The sequence below is a fragment of the Monodelphis domestica genome, chromosome 5, assembly GCF_027887165.1.
Source record: "Monodelphis domestica isolate mMonDom1 chromosome 5, mMonDom1.pri, whole genome shotgun sequence".
NCBI classification, from domain to species: domain Eukaryota; kingdom Metazoa; phylum Chordata; class Mammalia; order Didelphimorphia; family Didelphidae; genus Monodelphis; species Monodelphis domestica.
The window spans coordinates 54,983,053-55,004,097 of record NC_077231.1 but is presented as its reverse complement, the minus strand read 5'-3'; the positions used below and the strand labels follow the sequence as shown (position 1 = coordinate 55,004,097).

General features: G+C 37.9%; 1 protein-coding gene across 12 annotated transcripts in view; it reads left to right on the top strand.

Annotated features, from left to right (window-relative positions):
- OSBPL8 (oxysterol binding protein like 8) overlaps positions 1 to 21,045 on the top strand; it is a 266,838-nt gene that overhangs the window by 42,983 nt on the left and 202,810 nt on the right. For 2 of the 12 annotated variants that reach the window (XM_056798478.1, XM_056798477.1), the window contains exons 1-3: positions 1,940 to 2,348; positions 6,671 to 6,721; positions 19,658 to 19,709. The gene's annotated coding sequence lies outside the window, so the exon portion shown is untranslated. Of the gene's footprint in view, positions 1 to 1,866; positions 2,349 to 2,608; positions 2,627 to 6,670; positions 6,722 to 19,657; positions 19,710 to 21,045 lie in introns of those variants that run through there. The other 10 variants (XM_056798470.1, XM_007503073.2, XM_056798472.1 and 7 more) reach the window with 10 other exon arrangements.

Genomic DNA, 21,045 nt, shown 5'->3' with positions numbered 1-21,045 from the left:
AAAGGAACAAATATGAATTTTACTGTCTTAGAGAGCTGCCTGGGAACAGAGAGAAAACTTGCTCAAGAACTAACTGCTCTTTTATCAGTTGGTCAACTAACATTTATTAAGCTATTCCTACAAGAATTGTGCTAAATATTTAGGGATTCAAAGTGGGTTTGTCAGAAGTGAGACTTGAACCTGTTGAGTACTGTGTTTTCTCAAAGGAAGCAGTAAGGTACTGTGGGGAAAAGCAAGGCATCTGGAAGGAGAGGAGAGGAATTCAAAGATCAATCCTGCCAAGGGTTATCTGGGTGATTTTTGTCTGTAAGGTCTTTCTGGGTTTGGGTTATCTTAGCAGGGAAATCAGGGTGTTCGCTTAGGTAGTCTTTGAGGTCTCTTTCTGTTTTAAATTCACCATCTACAAAACGTAGGACTTAGCCTTGTCTAAATGGAAGAACCCTGGTGCCCCTATTTCCCCATGGGGCAGCAATTGTTTAATTTGTCAAGAAACATTTATTGAGCACTTTTTTAAAAAACCCTTACCTTCCACCTTGGAGTCTATACTGTGCATTGGCTCTAAGGCAGAAGAGTGGTAAGGGCTAGGCAATGGGGTCAAGTGACTTGCCCAGGGTCACACAGCTGGGAAGTGTCTGAGGCCAGATTTGAATATTGAGCACTTCTGATGGACTTGATACTGTGCCAAGCCCACTTGTGTGAGTACAGAAAGGCAAACAGTCCATACTTTCCAGGAGTTCACTGTCAAATGGGGTCTGGGGCAGAGACAACATGAGCAAGATATATGCAGGCTGAACTGAAGATAATCTCAGAGAGAAGGCATGATCCTAAAAGGGGATCAGAAAAGCTTTTTGCAGAAGGTAGGATTTGAACTGGGATCTGAAGAAATGAGGGAAGTGAGGAAGGAGAGATGGGGAGGAAGAATATTCTAGGAAGGGGGAAAAAACTAGTGAAAACACATCAAGATGTCCAAAGCATAGAGCTGGAGAAATAGCCAGAAAGCCAATGTCACCAAACTGTAGAGTAGGGGTGAGGGAAGTAAGTTGAAGGAAGCCTCAAAAGATTGGGGAGGTATTTAGGGAGGGGTTACGGAAGGCTTTAAAAGTCTAAGGGGAGTTATATCTAATCTTGGAAGGCATAGGGAGCCCATGAAGTTTATTGAACCTGTGGGTGATGTGGTGAGACTGATGTCTTTAGGACAATCACTTTAGTGACTGAATGGAGGATGAATTGGAGTGAGAGAGATTTGGGGCATGAGACTCCCTTAGCAGGCTAGTGAAATAGTCCAGTCGGGAGCGATAAGAGCCCTAGACCAAGGGGTGGGCAATGTCAAAGAAGGATGCCTTCGTGAAGAGATGTTGTAGAGGTGAAATGTACAAGAGGTGTTGCAAAGGGGAAATCGAGGAGCAACAGTTTAGATGAGGGGACTAGGAGTGAGGAGTGCAGATGACATCAACAGGATTTCTAGCCTCGGGCATGCCCTTGACAATGATGGAGAAGACGGAAGGTTTTTGGTGGGAAATGACCCCGGTGCCCAGCACATAGCAGGCGATGAATAAATACGCCTGATGTGCTTTCCAATACACCAATACACACTGCTCTTCCGACCGCGTACACAGCTGGCGCCTAATTGTTGCTCCGCGTGGCCTGGAAGGCCAGATCCGTGGCAGCACTTGGGGGAGGGAATGTAGAGGATGTGGGGGTGTCACTCTATTTCCCAATCTGGCTACTGCTCCACTAGAGGGCAGAAGGCAAGCGGGGGAGGATGAGAGGGGGCGTTGGCTGTTGTAACTCCCGCGAGCGCGCGCGAGCGCCCGGCCCCGCCCCCTAGAGGCGGCTCCAGCGGCTGCCTCAGCGTGCTGTCACGTGACGGGAAGAGGGCGGGGCCGAGCGAGCGAGTGACAGCGAGGGGGCGGCGGCGGCGGCGCGCTAGAATGTGAGCGGCGCCGGACGGTGGTGGCTGGGGGTCCGGAGGGGAGGCGGCGCGGCGGATGACAGCATTATCCCGCGACGCCGTCCTAGCCGGGAGTTGCTGGCAGCGGCCGCAGCAGTAGCGGCGGAGGAGGCAGTCCGGGCAGCTGTCTCTTCGGCTGCCCAGGAGGGAGGGAGCTAGTGGCAGCTGGAGGGAGGGAAGGAGGGAGGGAGCTCGAGCCGGGCGCGGAGCGGGCCGAGACTAGGCTGAGCGCCGCCGCCACCTCCTCCTCCTTCTTTTCCTCCTCCGGGCCGCGCCCCTGCGCGGGCTGGCTCCCTGAGTCGCTGCCTCGGTCCCAGGCTGCCAAGGGAAGTTGGGTGCCCCTGGCTTCGGCCCCCCACCGACTTGCGCAGCCCTCCTCCCCGGGAGCCCCGCGCCGGTGAGTGCTGAGATAGGGTCGAGGGTCGGGCGCGGACGAGGGTGAGTGGAGGGTCCAAAGAGGAGAGAGGGACATTGAAAGCCGGGACCGGGGGCCGCGGGGCTCTGCCTCCTGTCCTGCCTCCCTCTCTCCTGGCCCGCCCCACGGCGGTCTCGCGGCCCCCGCCCCCCCCCCCCCCTCGCGGGCGAGCTGTCACTCCGTGCAGTTTGGCCGGGGTCCCGTTTTCTTGGAGACGCAAACTGTGCCCCACCGAGCCCTGCCGAAGGACTTCGGAAAGGGTGGGGAATTCCCCCAGTTTGGATTGGGGTCCACTTTTCCCCGAAGGCGGAAGAGTAGGCAGGGCAGCCCGCTGCGTTGGGGGAGGGGGCATTCTCTGGGTTCGTTGAATCGTTCCCCCACCCCAACTCCCACCCCATTTCCTCCCTCCAGATCCTCTGAAAAAGCCTTGGCTTTGGCAGTTGTCCCCTCATTCTAAAGAATCGCCCCTGGCACTGATTTTGAATGAAGTGTATTTTCCCAAAAGTGTCCTAGATCTAGTCATTTCAATTGATCCCAGACAGCCAACTGCTGTTGTAGTCCTGGCTTATCTTAGTTTTGGAACTGAAAGGGATCTTAAGAGGATATCTGGCCCAGCTCTCCGAGTTCATGGAATCCCAAAGATCACAGATTTAGAGTTGAAGGGAACCTTGGAGGCATTTTTAGACCAACCCTCTTTGCAGTTGTGGAAACTGAGGCTCAGATCATAGAATCCTAGAGATCATAGACTTCGAGCTGAAAGGGACCTTATGAAGCCATCTGGTCCAGTTCCATCTCATCATATCAGTGAAGAAGCTGATGGGTAGAAAGGTTAAAAGTGACTTGTCCCAGAGTCATATAGGTTGTATTAGAGGAGGGATCCCTATACCATCTTTTGGGGTGGGGAAGGGTCAGTGGTAGGAAAAGTGGAACGAATGTGCCATTCTGAACGGATTGTTAAAAGAACAGACCTTAAATATTACTGTCCAAATCGGATACTGAATATTTTTTATTGAATTCGGTGTTGTCTTCCTCCCCAGACTTGCAATAAAGCTTCGTATGATTATAGATTTAGAATTGGAAGGGATCTTAGGAGATCTTAGGAGAGGAAAACGAAGATCTATAGGGTTTGAGTGAATTGCCCAATGTCCCAAAGGTAGGAAGAAGCAGAGTCAGTACTTATGACTTCCCAATCCAGAACTTTTACATCTATTTTATTTTTTCCCAATAACCTTTTTATTTTTAAAATAATTTTTTTTCATACCCTTATCTTGGTATCATTTTTAAGACAGGGGAGTGGCCATCAAGGTTAAGTGACTTGCCCAGGGTCACATAGCTAGGAAGTGTCTGAGGTCATATTTGAACTCAAGTCCTCTTGATTGCAGGCCTGGTGCTCTGTCCACTATTCTGTCCTAGCTGGCCCCTCCCAATAATTAAAAAAAAAAACAACAAAACCTTTTTTAGGCGCTACATTAAAGAACCTTTTGAGCAGAATGAAATGCTAGTTGGCTTCTCTAAGTACTTTTTTGCTGCTAGGTTTATCCTAAACTTAATCATGCTGAGAAGAGATGTCAATTTTTTCCTTCACATAAACTAGAAATCTACTCTGCAGTGAAATTTTGATTAAGAATGTACAGATTTATTAAAATCATTTAGACCATGTCAATTGTGACATTTCTTTTAAGTTCCTCCTTTTAGAAAGCACCATGCAATTTACTAATGTTCAGAGGTCAAATATTCAGCACCTCTTTATTGAGCTTCTGCTGCATGAGTAGCATCTATGGGCAGGTAGAGAAGAAGTGAAAGTCCTATGTATTTCATTAAAATTGGACTGTTGAGTATAGCTTTCACAGTCAGCTTTATCCAAAGTGATATGCACACAGGTAAATACTTTTATTTAATTCACACTGGACTTGATCTGTGAATGTAACATTTGCTGTTTCTCTAAGCTGCCAGCACTTTTATTGTTGTTTAGTTGTGTCTGACTCTTTGTGATCCAGTTTGAGGTTTTCTTAGCAGATCCTGGAGTGGTTTGCCATTTCCTTCTCCAGCTCATTTTACAGTGGAGGAAACTGAGGCAAACAGGGTATAAGTGACTTGCCCAGCATTGCACAGCAGACGAGATTTGCACTTGGAAAGATTTGTTTTCCTGAATTCAGACCTGGCACTCTATCCACTGTCCAACTAGCTGCCCCAGCTATGTTTATGTTGTCCCTATATAATGGTTTTCCTAGTGGCAAACAGATATTTATTATTCTTGGTTTCTCAGCAGCTTAACTATTAGCTTCTGTGACTTTATTCTTGATCCTACCATTCTGAACTGTTCTTTTTGGTTACTGTTGCCAGATTGTCTTAAACCCTGACTCTGCCTTGAACCCTTTTCTATCTCTATACTCTCTCAGTGATCTCATTGACAACTGTACCTTCAGTTATATTCTCTAGACTTTAAGCTCTATAAATCTGCTTTAGTCTGTCTCCTAAATTCTAGTTCTAATTACCATCTACCCACTACACATTTCCAATTTAGTAGGTCCAAAGGGGAAGTTAATATTCTTACCTTCTCCCTCTTCCCTCCTACCCCTCAACTCATCCCTTATCTTCACTTCCTTATTTTTGTTGAAATCATTCTACTCTCCCGGTTAGAAGCTTTGGGGGCATCCTTGGATCTGCCTTCTCCCTCAATTCTCACAATTTGTTGTCAGAACTTGTTACTTTTTCTTTCCCCAATGTCTCTCTCCATCTTTCTGAGTAGAAGCTTCTTTGCTAGTCCCAGGCCAGTGTCTCCCCAGTCTGGTAAATTATTCAGTAAATAGTCTTTCTCAGAGACCTCCTTCTACTTTTTCTTCTTGCCAGATTCATCACACTGATACTCTGCAGAACCTGCTCTCTCCTTATTACTCTCCTTTTCCACAAGTATTAGTGATCTTGAGAACAGAGTTCAGACTCCTTAGCGCACTGTTTCATCTCTTCAGTAACCTGGTTTTCCAGACTGATTTCGTATTATTCCCCTTCATTCTCTGTGACTAGCCTGCTTGCTAGCTCATATCCTGCCTCCAAACCTTTGCAGAAGTGAATAGTTCCCAAGGTCTGGAATCCAGAGTCTTTACCTCTCCCTATAAAGCCTGATTTGGCTGACGGATCTACTGCAAACCTCCTGTTTCCCTCCTTATTGCTAGCCACATCTCCCTCTTGCAACTATTTCATGTTAATTTGCACATGCGTTGTTTTTACTTAATTGTTCACATGCCATGTTCCTCTAGCAGCCTTTAAGACAGGAATTGCCTCTTTTTCTTCCTGCCCTCAGGCCCACCACAGTGCCTTGCAACAAGTAGATGTTTAATATGCATATTAAATTTAATAAAGAATTCTGAGTTTGAGTTTCCTGGCTCAAATTTTGGAGTCATTCAAGATCTTTAAGATACACCAGAGGTTTTAGATATCAGATCATCAGTAAGACCAGTTTAGCCAAATTACATGTGTAAGTATTTACTTCTTTGTGATTCTGTAGCTTGTTAGGGTGGAAAATGTAGGGTGTAGGGTGTTGGTGTTGAAGGCAGGAAGACCAAAGATTGGAGTTTAAATTTTGTCCCCAAGACTTACTAGCTGCATAACCATGGACAAGTATGCCACTTTACCTTTCTTGAGCTCGCTTCATCTGTAAAAAAGAGATTATGATAACATCTAAAAGATCTTCCCTTCCTCAACACTTGTTATGAGGATCAAATGAAATAATAAATGTAAATCTTAAAGTGCTATATAAATGTCAGTTGCTTTTATTATTCATTATATTTTTTTGTACGTGATGGTAACTCACTAGGAACTTGGAATACAGTTATTTTTATAAATCTTTTTTTCTTTTAAACCCTTACCTTCCATCTTAGAATCAATACTGTGTATTGGTTCCAAGGCAGAAGAGTGGTAAGGGCTAGGCAATGGGGGTTAAGTGACTTGCCCAGGGTCGCACAGCTGGGAAGTGTCTGAGGCCAGACTTGAATCTAGGACCTCCTGTCTCCAGGCCTGGCTCTCAATCCACTGAGCTATCCAGCTGCCCCCATAAAACTTTTTATTGATACATTATGTGACATCTCAGTCACACCTCAGTAATCTCCCTTCCCCTTGGGATCTTCTTTTTAGAAATCAGTTAAGCAAGTTCAGTGCCAGCTATGATCAATAATGTGTGTGACTTTACATTTTCTAATTTATTATATCTTAATGGAAAGTAAATTTTAGCCTCAGTCTTATAGAAATGACATTGACTATTTTATTGACCCTCTCTTTTTTTTTGCTTTGCTAATTTATGTTTATAGGGATATGGTTTTGCCCCAGAAGACTGCTTTAGCTGCATCTCAGAAATTTTGGTATGTTGTTTTATCATTTTTTTCACATAATTATTGTTTCAATGATTTGTTTTTTAGCCCAGTCATTTAGGATGGCATTTAAAAAATATATTTAATTAATTTAGAATATTTTTTTAATGGTTAAATAATTTATATTCTTTCTTTCTCCTTCTCCTTCCCCCCTCTAGTAGCCAATGAGCAATTTAACTGGGTTTTAAATGTATCATTGATCAAGATCTATTTCCATATTATTAATCTTTGCAATAGAGTGATCATTTAGAGTCTGTATCCCCAATCATATCCCCATTGAACCATGTGATCAAGGAAATGTTTTTCTTCTGTGTTTCTACTCCCACAGTTCTTTCTCTGGATGTGGCTAGCGTTTTTTCTCATACGTCCCTTAGAGTTGTTTAGGATCATTGCATTGTCACTAATGGAGAAATCCATTACAATCGATTGTACCACAGTGTATCAATCTCTGTGTACATTGTTCTCCTAGTTCTACTCCTCTCACTCTGTATTAGTTCTTGGAGGTCGTTCTAGTTCACATGGAATTCCTCCACTTTATTATTCCTTTGAGCACAATAGTATTCCATCACCAGCAGATACCACAATTTGTTCAGCCATTCTCCAATCGAAGGGCAGCCCCTCATTTTCCAGTTTTTTGCCACCCCAAACAGTGTGGCTATGAATATTCTTGTACAAGTCTTTTTCCTTATCTTTTTGGGGGTATAAACCCAGCAGTGCTATGGCTGGATCAAAGGGCAGGCAGTCTTTTAGCGCCCTTTGGGCATAGGTATATTCCATTCCTGGACAACATCCCATCCTTCCTACATTTGAAGCTGGGATTCCCAAGTGCAAATTCTTTTTAAGATGGTGCTTGAGATCAGTAATTGAATTTCTGGAACCAGCATCAGCTGTTCACTTCCCCAATCCATCTATCTCTTCTTAAGCCCCTGCCTTCATTTGACAGCAGGGTTAAAAACACCACCTTTGGGCATATTTAGGATTGCATTTTTAGCTTTCATTTGGATTTGTCATTTGTTTATACTCTCTAAAACTGATCACTCTTAACTGTGTTATAGGCTTTGATGGATAAATGTATTTACTATTTCTTTTTTTTTTTTGCAGAAACTCTGTGCCCTAATCAATGCGATTTTTGTAAAAGTTCCATTTAGTGTTGAGAAATACATATATTCTTTAGCAGTTCCAACATATGAGTGCCATAATTCTTTTAGCTCTAGTTTCTCCAACAGTTTATTCAATTCTGTGTTTTCCCTTCTGCTTATTTTTGTGATAGATTTATCCAAAAGTGAGGGAGCGACACCAGAGTCTCCTGCCACTATCATCTATGTCTTTTTCAGTTCAGTTTTTCCTTTATGAACCTAGATGCCACAGCATTTGGACTTTTTAAGTTTAATATGTTTAATATTGACATTGGTTTGTTAACTATGGTTCTTTTAAGTATAATGTATGTTTCTTATTTATCTTTTTATGTTGGGAATGTTTGTTTTGACTTTCTTGATAGCCTGATTATAACTCCTGGTTTTTATAATTTAACTGAAGCATGATAGGTTCTCTTCCCACCCCCCTCCCCCTTATTTTTATTGTGTATTGGAGGTGGCTGGTAATAAAGCGGACAAACTGCCGGGCTTGGAGTCAGGAAGTCCTGAGTTTGAATGCAGTAGAATGACCCTGAACAGATCATTTAAACTCTGATTTGCCTCAGTTTCTTCAGACATAAAATTGGGATAATATTAGTGCCCGCTATTTGTAGGATTGTTGTGAAGATCAAATGACATATTTGTAAAAGTACTCAGCACAATGCTTGTCTCTAGTAGATGCTATATAAATGCTTATTCCCTGCCTTTTTTGAGTTTTAACATGTTTTTTTTTTGCAGGTGATCTATTGTGGAGTTTTGTTTTCTTATCAATTTTAACTGAATCGTTTAATTTATACACCTAAAATAATGAGTTTTGATTTTTATTTTTCTCTAATATTGTTCTTTTCTCTTAAGTTAGGAATTTTTCTCTCTTCTGTAAACATGGCATGTTGTCTCTTCAGTTATTTTAGCTTAATTTATTTTATGGCAATCATATTTAGTCTCTTCATTTTATAGGTGTCTAAATGGGAGGCCTGGATAGCTCAAATGACTTGTCTTGAATCACACAGACTTTTAGTGGTAGTTGGAATCCAAAAACATTGATTAAATGGTTGCTCTATTCTGAGAACTGTTAGGTAATTGGAGTTGGAGTGGAGGTAGATAATATAGTTTCCTACCTGAAAGGAGCTTTACAGGCCAATTGGGAGATAACCTATAGATAAGAGTTTATGGTTGTGAGGCACCACCTCCTCCTTGCACCTCCAGACATTGGGTATGCTGGTAAATATTTAACATCTGACTTTCCGGTGGGGGGTGGGGGGATGATGACAAACTTTAACATTTTCTCCATTGCTTTCTTAAGATTGGACAAGCAACAGAACAGTAAATCAAGCCCTGATTTATAGCATTTGCCAGTTTCCAAGATGAAAAACTGAAAATTTAATAATGGATCAGCTCCAGCATACCTCACTGTATTAGAATCAAGTCTTTTGAACTGGAAAGGACCTCTGAGATCAACTGGTATATTTCTTTTGCCCAGAGAGGTTTAAGAGAGACACAGCACTGGTGATCAGTGTATTTAAGAGTGACAAAACAAAGTGCTGCGGGAAGTGGGACAAGATTGTGACAACCATGGCCTTTTAACTCCAGGGAGGAGAGTTCTATGAGAGGGTCAGGAAAGGTGAGGGCCTGGGGTAGGGTAGATGGAACTCAACATGTGAAGGGAAGGAAGTCTTCACGCAGTTAGAGGAATACTTGTAGAAAAGGCATGATTTGCAGTCTGGATCATATCTAACTAGAGAATGCAGTTCCTTTTTATCAAGCAGACAACTATCTACTTTGACTAGAACATAAAGTTAAGATGTGAGGGACAGGGTAGTCATATGAAATAAGTCTGGAACGGGAGAGAGTGGAGCAGATAGAGGGCTAGACTTGGAGTCAGAAAACATGTTCAGATTTTAAACTAGCTGTGTGATCCTGGTTAATTCATTTAATATTTTTTAGCCTCAGTTCCCTTATTTATAATATAAGGGAAAATAGTAGCACCCACCTCATAGGGTTGTTATGAGGCTCAAATGATAGGACATGGGTAAAGGGCTTTATAATCTTTAAAGTGCTTCTTTAAAAGGTATTAACTGCCTTCAATGTACTATATCGGTGCTAGCTATTATTATCTCCCCATGTTCTGGATGCAAGAAAGCATTAGAGACTTTCACATGCTTGTCAAATCTAGGCAACTATACAACGTTCTATGCTCTGCTATTAAAAAATGAAATGAGGTTCATCTGGCATTACTTGTTCTTCATTGAAATCATACTGGTTTTATTTTTTTTTTCATCTTTTTGACTATTTTTTAAACATCATTTATACCTCAGTGAATCCTTGCCTCCTCCTTTCTAGCCTCTCTCCAACCTCTTAAGAAATCATGTTTTGTTTGTACTTAGCACATGTAATCTCTAAAGCTGTGTGCTTTATGCTACCCCTGTAGTCCATCACTTCTTTGCCACAAAGCAAGGACTATGTTCATTGGTTGTCCTAGCTAGGGCATGATGGGGTTTCATAGTCAAGTGCCATTACTGTGAGTACTGTAATGGAATGGTTTATTTCTTTCCTTTCCACACCTTGTTTTTTCCTTAGACGAAAAGATTATGATCAATGAATATTAAGACCTAAAATACTTAGAATTAATCTTTTTGGACCCAGTGTTCTTAAAAGTCTTAAAATTAGTTGGAAACTTTAGTTTGGTTCACCCTAATACTCAAGATTGACATAGCCCCCCCAAATGTTTTTCCCAGTGTGACCTTAACTCTGATTAGTTTTCAATTATAAATAGTCAGAAAAATTAAATCTGTTAGATGCAGCCATGGTCTTCTCACTTGCAGTATGTTTGAGGAGCAGAAGGAATTTCACAGAGACTTGCCTAGGATATTAATGCCATGGATCCTGGTCCTGCCTGCCAGGAGGCCTGGGTGCTCTAGTTTGGGCTCAGCCAGTCACTCACTGCAACTCCCAGATGAAAAGGAGCCTGTTGCTCCTGACTGTTTGCCTCCTGAATTTTTGTTCCCCTGTTGTTACTCTGCTATACCAGTGCCTTCCACCTACAGTACCTCTTCTATAGTTTTGGTTTTATAGCAGGAATGTCACCCTTAGACCTCCGTCTCCCTCTCCTACATTTAGTTTCCCATCATGTTCTTGTTTGTTGTCTTTCATTTATGGAGGAGGAATGATCCCAATGAATAAACCTGTCTTTCTGGACCCCAGCCCTTCTCATTGATGAGTATATGGAAGTAACTTTCTGGGATCCTAATACTGCTGGTTTATAATTTTTAAAAAATGTTATACTGGGGAATTGTAAACTTTCTTAAAGTTTTTTAAATTTTATTTTCTAGTTCTTAAAACATTTTTAAACTTCTAAACTTAAATCTCAAAAAGTTGAGTATTATTTAACACAAAAAGAGAATGTATTTTATACCTTACGTAAAAAAAGTATATAATAAATTCCACATGTTAAACTTTCAGAATTGTCTTGCTTGTCTCTGTCTCCTTTTGAACTTCTTTTTGTTTTGTTCTGTGTGTTTAAAAAAGTTTCAATTGGCCCCTTTTTTGGTGCACCTGTGCTGCTACTTCCTTTCCTTCTGCCTTACCCCACACCCTGACTCCCATTCACACTAGAAGGACCAAAATTTAGGAATACTTCAAGTAGCCAACCCGGGTCCCTCAGTGTTATTTTCAAAAATCCATATGACAAGGAAAGTTGAGATAGTAGGGGGGGAAACTATTTCAGAGCAAAATTTTAGGGCCAGTTGACATACTTGGTCCAGAAGTGGAGTAAAGTAGGGGAGAGGGGTAGGGAGGGAAGGAGGGGAGGAGGGGAGAGAGAGAAGCAGGGGGAATGAAAACACGAGCCTTTCATAATAAGCATGTTTGAGGGTCAATAAGCCATGCAGTGGGGCTCCAAAGAAAGTATCTCTTTTTGTACCTTGAGTCCATTGTTTCTGTCAGGAGGTAGACAACAAACTTGTTTCATCATAGGCCCTCTGAACTCGCTATTTGCCATTGCTTTAAACAGTTAAGTATTTAAGAGATTTTTTTCCTTTACTTTTTGCCTTGTATATTTTATCTAGATCTGTTCATTTCATCCTCTGTATGCTTTCATACTACCCAGGATTCTCTGAAATAGCCTCTTCATCATTCCATGAAGCAGCACATTACCATTCCACACCATTCCTATTCCCCCTTAGATTTTACTTCTTTGGTTTTTAACCCCTTTTAATGCCCCTTTTTGGATCAGGACATTTGTTTTGTTTTACTTTTTCCTTCCTTAGTGTTATCTGCCTTTTTTTTTAAATGTTCTTTTTTATTTCTTTGTGTTTACCCCATTACTTCCTTTCTTTTTCTTTTTTTAACATTTTTTTAAAAAATTAAATTAATTTATTTAGTCAATTTAGAACATTATTCCTTTGTTACAAGAATCATATTATTTCCCTCCCTCCTCTCCCCCCTATCCTTCCCATAGCCGACATGCAGTTTCACTGGGTATTACATGTGTCCTTGATCAGAACCTATTTCTATGTTGTTGGTGTTTGCATTAGGATGTTCATTTAGTCTACATCCCCAACCATATCCCTTTGACCCATGTATTCAAGCAGTTGTTTTTCTTGGGAGTTTCTACTCCCACAGTTTTTTTCTGTGGATAGTGTTTTTTCTCATAGATTTCTCCAAGTTGTTCAGGATCACTGCATTACCACTAATGGAGAAGTCCATTACCTTCGATTGTACCACAGTGTATTAGTCTCTGTGTACAATGTTCTCCTGGTTCTGCTCCTTTCACTATGCATCACTTCCTGGAGGTTGTTCCAGTCTCCATGGAACTCCTCCACTTTATTATTCCTTTTAACACAATAGTATTCCATCACCACCATATACCACAATTTGTTCAGCCATTCCCCAATTGAAGGGCATCCCCTCATTTTCCAATTTTTGGCCACCACAGAGAGCGCAGCTATGAATATTCTTGTACAAGTCTTTTTCCTTATTATCTCTTTGGGGTACAAACCCAACAGTGCTATGGCTGGATCAAAGGATTATCTGCCTTTTTAACCTTCTATTTATTCTACCTTTTCTCTGTTGAGTTTAATATATTTCTCTATCAAAGTGTGTGTGTGTGTGTGTGTGTGTGTGTGTGTGTGTGTGTGTATGTGTGTGTCTGTGTCCCTTCTTTGTTTCAGACCAGAATGATCTTCACTTGCTGTCTCCTCCCCCATCCTTTCCTTCATGTTCTTGCACACACAGATGTTGAGAAATACCAAGATCCATTGCCTATTCTAAAGTATTTTTTAGGTGAGATCTCCTTGGATCCTTTGAGTTCAGAGTACTTTGGGATGCCATCTCAGAGCAAAGATATTTTCTTGCTATCTATAGAACATTCATGATAATGTACCCCCAAAGTGATTTAAAGAAGTGAGGTAAAGAGATTGTAAGATGTCTGCTGTTCATTTTAGGATCTAGTACCATTTTTAGAAATTGAGATTTTAAACAATCCAGCATATTTCTGCATCATTACCCTGTTTCATCACAAATCTTACTTTATAGATATTTCTAACAGATAGAATTGAGTTATTAATCTTTGGATTGAAAGTATATTTGCAAGTTCAATTGTTTATAAGACCCTGAATTCAATAGATTGAAAGACTATTTGAAGTATTCTTCTTTAACATATAAGAAAACAAAGTGAATATTTAATAAAATAATTTATGAGAAATATATATCAACCTACAAATTTTTGTTTTCATATTCTTACTTAAACCTGTTCTTTAAGGTAACTTTACTTTTTCTTTATGGTGGTTGTACTACTATTTACTCAGTTTTCTATATTTGAAATCAGTTTCCTATTTTTGATTCTTTTGCTTACTTTCTCTCATAGTCATTGTTACCTGGATCTGGTTATTTCCATGATCTTGGAACTATTTCAATTCTCTCCAGAACTATTCTAATACCCTTCTAATTGGTCTCCTTATTTCAGACCTTTATTTTCACCAATCTGTCTTACAGTCTAATGATTTTCCTAAAGCATAGTTCTTTACCTGTCACTCTCCTACTCAGTAAGCTCTCAAACTCCTTTATTTAGATTTGAAAACTCTTCATAACTTGACTTAAACCCATTTTTCCAGCCTTAATGTGTATCTCCCCTCTTTCCTCATTATGTAATGAAGCCAAATTAGCCTTCTTCCTGTTTCTCACAAATGACACTCATGTCCTACCTCTCTTTTTTGCACTGGCTTCCCTTCAAGTCTGAAATGTACTTTTCTCCTCCCCCTACTGCTGAGAATTCCCAATTTCCTTAAAACTTATCATTGTAACAACTTTTACCTGAAACCTTTCATTATTTTTACTCCCCCTAACCTTTATGCCTTTTCCTCCTTCTTAAGTTGTTTTTACTTTATATGCATTTTGTACCTGCTTACTTAAGTGTGTGTGGTCTCTTCTGAGAGAATGTAAATTCTTTAAAAGCTGAGTGTTTCATTTTTGTGTTTGGCACATTTAAGTACTTTGTTATTTAGTATTTCTTCAGTCATGTCTAACCCTTCATGACCCCATTTGGGATTTTCTTGGCAAAGAAGCTGGAGTGGTTTGCCATTTGCTTCTCCAGCTCTTTTTACAGAGGAGGAAACTGAGGTGAACAGTTTTGAGTGACTTGTCTAGGTTACCTAGCTAGTAAATGTCTGAAGCCACATTTGAACTGAGGCAGATGAGTCTTCCTGACTCCAGGCCCAATATTCTATCCATTGTGCTGCCTAACTGCCTAACTGCTTGATAAGTGTTTATTGACTGATTTTATAACAGATCTTGCTGCCTCCACCCTATGACTTCCAATAAATATATCCTTTATTTTGCTGTTAGAGTAATTTTCCCTAGGCATAAATCTGGACAGGAGTTTCTGCTCAAACTTTTTCAGTGGGTTTCCATTGTGTACTTTAGTAAAGTTCTTATTTCTTTGCCTGGGATTCAGGACCCTTCACACAGCACAGCTAGCACTTTCCTAGTCTGTTTTCATGTTCCCTTCTATGTCATGATTTCTAGACATGGGTAGTCAAACTTGATTACTCTTGTGGTCCAAAGTGTCCTGCATTTTCTTACTTTTATATCTGCTCTGTTCTGTACATATGGAATGTTCTTGTTCCCCCAGCTTTGGCTCTTTAATTTTTTTTTGATAAGCCAGATTAAATGCTGGTTGCAATCAATAATGCAACCACATCTCAGACCTCCTGCAACATTTAGTTTTTTGTACCACTTGTATGCTTTTTTGTTGTAATCTGTGTATTCACTGCTTTTCCCTATTAAACTAAAAGCTGTGTGAGGACAGGCATTTTCTTATTTATACTTTGATTCTCCTTTAATGCCTCACAGAGTGTTTTATATGTGTGGTAGATACTTGCTAAATATTTTGAGTTGAATTTTTTAATAAAAAGGTCTGCTGACTTAAAACTTTTTTCCTTTCATCTTTTACAGATAGCACATGAAAGAAAAGGAAAATGTGATAGAGACCAAATTTTAAAATCAAAGCTTATTTATTTTGTTTCTAATTAGTTGTCTTTGATTTTTATACTCCATCTTTAGCAAATATTCCATAATACTGGAAAAGACTGAATCAGGAATCTACAGTTTCAGGATTTTGAAAACCATTGATCTAGGTCTTATTTGTAGGAAGTTGGTAGAAAGGTATATTTCATTATATATAGTTGAGTATTAGCCATAAATTATCGCAACACATTCCACTAGGAATTAGTGTTGTCCCAGAGTAGTGGAACATATTTTGTTAATTATCAGGATGATGTAATAATAGGAATACTCATTAAATTTGAAAAAGGCAGCTTGATAGATCCTTAGAGATGTTAACATTTTGGTGGTTAGTTTTTAGAGATCACAGTAATTTTGGTCAATGGAATTATAGTAAAAAATAATGAAATTTAGTAGGCACACATGTTGGTTAGTATGCCAGTGAGTAAGTGAATATAGCTCCTCTAAATATAAAGTATACAGTGGACCAATTTAGGAAATAAAGGACTTGACAGTCAGAAAAACAAGTGTAAAACTTTAGTCAGCAGTTTTCTAGTTGGCAACTAGATGGATCTGTGGATAGGGCACTGAGGCTGGAGTCAGGAAAGACTGCAGTTCAAATCTAGCTTCAGATACTTCCTAGATATATGACCATGGGCAAGTAACTTAACCTTTGCCTGCCTCAGTTTCCTGAACTGTAAGCAGGGATAATAATAGTACCTTCTTCACAGCTTTGTTGTGAGGATCAAATGAGGTATTTTTAAAAGTTCTTACCACAGTATGAGGCACATGGTAGATGCTTAAGAAATACTTGTTCCTTTCTGTTCTGTAGTTCTGTTTGTGGAGTAAAAAAAAAAATCACTGGATCGCTTTAAAGTAGGCCAGAGTAAACAGACCCCATAGGAATTTGAAATAAATGTTCTTCTAGTAGTCAGAGCTTTTTAATTCTATATCAGGTCTTTGGTTCTACTATTAAGTCTGATAACTTAGAAATGAATCAAGAGCAAAAATGTAGAATGGTTGAAAAATAAACAGTGAATCAAATTTGTGCAATAGACATGTTCTGGAAAAAGACCTCTTTTGATTGTATCATTTTAAATATACCATATGAATTAGTCTCCTCAGAATCTTTCTTTGTAATACAAATAATTACCACCTCATGGATCTGTTCTGAATTTTTCAGTTTTTTTATGTTGTCATTTATCATTATTGGTACCCCTAATTTACCTTTATTCCTTTTCCCTCTGGCAAGTAGTTCATTAATCCATAAAAACTCCAATAGCTTCAAGAATTTATTATTTAAAGGAAATTTTTAGAGTAAACCCATAAGTAACAATTCCTATTGCCTTCAAATTGTTTTAAAAATTAATTTTTTTAAATGTTTTTAAAATTTTAACTTTTTAAAATTTTAAATTCCAATTATTTTCCACTCTCCAGTTCCTCCCTCATCCATTGCAAGGTCAAGCAACATGATATCTATTATACATGTGAAGTCCTAGAAAACATTTCTATGTGGCCAAAAAAAAATTTAAAAAAGTCAAAATTGAAAAAAATGTTTAAATCTGTACTCATAGTGTATCAGTTCTCTCTCTCTCTCTCTGGAGATGGATAGAATTTTTTTTATCATGAACCCTTGGAATTGTCATGGATTACCGTGTTCATCAGAGTAACTAATTCTTTTACAGTGGATCGTCTCTCTTCCTGTCATATACCATAACTTGTACAGCCATTCCCCAGCTCATGGGCATGCCCTCAAATATCTATTCTTTGGTGTAACAAAAAGAGCTGTTATGAATATTTTTGTATATATGTGTCTTTTCCCTTTTTTCCTTTGATCTCTTTGAGATACAGACATAGTAGTGATATTTATAGGTCAAGGGGCATTCACAGGTTTTTATTCTTTTGGGCATAGTTCTAAATTACTCTCCAAAATGGTTGGACCAATTCATAACTCCACCAACAATGCATTGCGGTATCTATTTTTTTCACTTTACCTCAAGCATTTGTCATTTTTCTTTCTTTTTTTTTGGTCAATTTAGCTTAGGTGCTATTATTCCTATGCATTTTTTGTGTTTTAATAAGAATGGGTGTTCTCATGGGTCTGAAGCCTTTTTTCAATATGTTGAGATAGTTATGGTTTCTGTTGTTTTTGTTATTGATGTTTAGAATTTGCCTAGTATTAAACCAGCCCTTCATTCTTAGTATAAAACCTGCCAGGTATATGATCTTTTTAATATATTGCTGTAATCTCCTTGCTAGTGTTTTATTAACATTTTTTGCATTGGTTTTCATTAGGCAAATGAAGCCTATAGTTTTCTTTTGCCATTTTTGTTCTTTTGGGTTTAGGTATCAAAACTATATTTGTGTCATAAAAGGAACTTGGTAGAATGCTTGCTTTGTCTATTTTTTAAAAAGAATTTATATAGGATTGGAATTAGTTGCTCTTTAAATATTTGGTAGAATTCACTTCAAATCCATCTGGTCCTGGAGATTTTTTTCTTAGGGAGCTCATTAATGGCTTTGATTTCTTTTTCTAAGAGAGCATTAAGTATTCTATTTCTCCTTTTGTTAATCTAGGAAATTTATATTTTTGTAACTGTACTTCAATTTCACTTAGATTGTTAGTTTTATTGGTATGTAACTGTCAAAGAGGCTCCTAATAATTTCTTTAATTTCATCTTCATTAGTGGTGTATTCTCCTTATAATTTTTGGTGTTGGTAATTTGTGTATTATATTTTTAAATAAAGAATTTTTCTAAAGTAAGATATATTCACAGAAGAGAAATAATAAAAGCATTCAAGTCAGGAAGAATTATACTTAAGGTAGTGATCAGCTATGTTCAAAATACTATAAAAGAAAAGAAGAGCTCTATTTAAAGTAAGAGCGATATAATATAAGGAAAAGGGTTTTTGTGTGTGTGTGTGTGTGTGTGTTTTTAAACTGTGGACTACTTACTTAGATTGTCCTGGAATAGTTACTTAAATTAGCTGCAGATCTCTTTCTGAACATGCATCTACCTGTTAATTTTTGAAATTGTTACTTCATCTTCAGGTATCATTGAATCTTTTGTTTTGATCATAAATTTTTTTAACGTTTTTCATAGTCTTTCTTTTTTTCTTTATAGTGTTTTGTAATTGTATCCAAATCTTCAGTTTAGCATTTCCTTCTGTTATTTCCTCCAGGATTTTGATATTGCCATATAGAAATACTACCATTTTTGTGGGTTTATTTTGTTTGTTTTTTGTTACTTTACTGATGCTGTCATTTATTTCTTCGCTGATTTTTTAGGGGTTTCTAAGTACCAGTAGCAGATAAGGAAAGATAGTTAATCTCCTCTTACTAATGTTTATGCCTTTGACTTATTTTTTAAATCTTCCTGATATTGCTGGCATTTTTTTTAGAATTATATTAGTCATAATGAATATTTTTTTTTTGAAATATTGTCATTTTGCTAGGATTTTATTTTGGATTTTTTGTAGTTGTCATTGGGAAAGTTGATCTATAGTTATTTTTATTTTAGGTATTAGGTCTATGTTTATTTCACAAAAGGAATGTGCAAGTATTGTCTTTCTCAATTTTGAGAATATTTTATAAAATATATATAAAATATGTATTAATTTCCCCTTAATAGTTGATAGATTTTCTTTGTAAATCTGTCAGGACCCATGATTTACCCTGAAGTAGGTCCTTTATGGCTTGTTCAGGTTCTTTTCTGAGATGGGTTTACTTATGGTCTCCATTTCAGTTTCTGCTAATTTGGATATTTTATATTTTTATATATTTCTTTTTAAATTCCAAGTTTTTATATATTATACTTGTATACTCAGATACTATTTATGTGGCACTGGATGAGTCACTTACCCCTGTTTGCTTCAATTTCCTCATCTGTAAAATGAGCTGGGGAAGCAAATGACAAACCACTTCAGCATCTTTGTTGAGAAATCCCAAATGTGGGGTCCTGAAGAATTGGACACCGTGAAAGGATTGAACAACATACTTATGTGTAATGAGTTTGAGATTTCTTTTCATTTTCTCTGTGGTGATTTTTTGCCTAGCTCATTTTTAATTTTGATAATCTATTTTATTCTTTTTTGACCAGGTTAGGTAAAAAGTTCATCAATTTTTGTTTTTTCAAAGAATTAGCCTTTAGTTTCATAACCTTAGCCTATTTTTTTTTGTTTTCAGTTTTCTGTAATTAAAATTTTTTTCACTTTTTGCAAATTTTACATATGTGTGTTGATTTTTATAGCTTGTTTCATTAATCTCTTTGGCTTTTTTGTTAATATATACTTTCAGAGAGAAAATTCTTCCTCTGAGGACTGCTTTCGCTACAACCCAAGAAATTTTGGTATGTTTCATCATTATCACTCTTTCACATAGTGCTTATTTGATTTGAGTTTTAATCAGTTTCTTATCCCTTGATGTTATTAAGTCTCCACTTAGGTTTTAACTCTGTTTGTTCTCTCTGAATTAAGTAGTATTTTATTATGTTAATAAGTCTGTTAAGTTGTGTTTACTATGTTAATAAGTCTGTTAAGTTGTGTTTACTATTTATTTCTTTTATATCTACTTATAATTTTTCAGTGCCTTGGTACATGTCTGCTTTTGTTAAGATAACATATAATACTGAGAAATATGTATATTCTGTAATATTACAATTCAGGATACTCTATAAGTCTTCCAACTCTAAATTCTCCAAACGTTTCTTTAGTTTTATATTTTCCTTTTTATTTACTGTTAATTTTGCTTAGTTCTCGTAGAGGGACATGAAAATCTTATATAGTCATTATAGATAATCAATATCTTCTTACAATTCCATTAACCATTTGTTATATACTAATGTTGATAATTATGTTTTATCCATGGTTCCTTTAAGCATAATTTATATTCCTTTGTTCATAGTGAGAAATTTTGCTTTGTCTAAAGGAGCAATTAAGTTTCCTATTCCTCCTTTTTTTTAATTTGCCTTTTTAAAAAAACCCTCACTATGCCTTAGAATCCATACTAAGTATTGATCCCAAGGAGGAAGAACAGTAAGGGCTATGCAATTGGTGTTATGACTTGCCCAGGGTCATATAGCCAGGAAGTACCTGAGGCTAAATTTGAACTCAGGACCTCATATCTCTAGCCCTGGCTCTCTATCCACTCACTAAAGCACCTACCTGGCCCCTTCTTGTTGCTTTTTAAAAATTACCTGTTAATGATACATGTAAAACCCAGTGGCATTGCTCATTGGCTCTGGGAGGGGGGAGGGAAAGAACATGAATCATGTAACCATGGAAAAATATTCTAAATTAATTAATTAAAGAAATAAATTTATTAAAAACAAAAAAACTAAGGACAAAAATTAAAATTACCTATTACATAGTCAATATTTTCCATCCTCTTATTTTTATTGTTGGTTTCTTTACTTTTAAAAACATATTTCTTGTATTAAAGCATATTGTTGGGTTTTATTTTCTTATTCTGTCATTATGTTGAGTGTATCTGATTGCTTCTAGATCTTGAATACCTAATGCATTTTCACTGACTTTTATTTTTTAACCAGTTCTAAATAACTTTGATCATTACTGTTTTGGAGTATGACTTGAAATCAAGGGACCCTGTTCCTACCTTTTTTCTTTATTTCCCTAGACATTCTTGACTTTTTTATTCACATGATTTTTTTTTCCTCTAGTTTTATA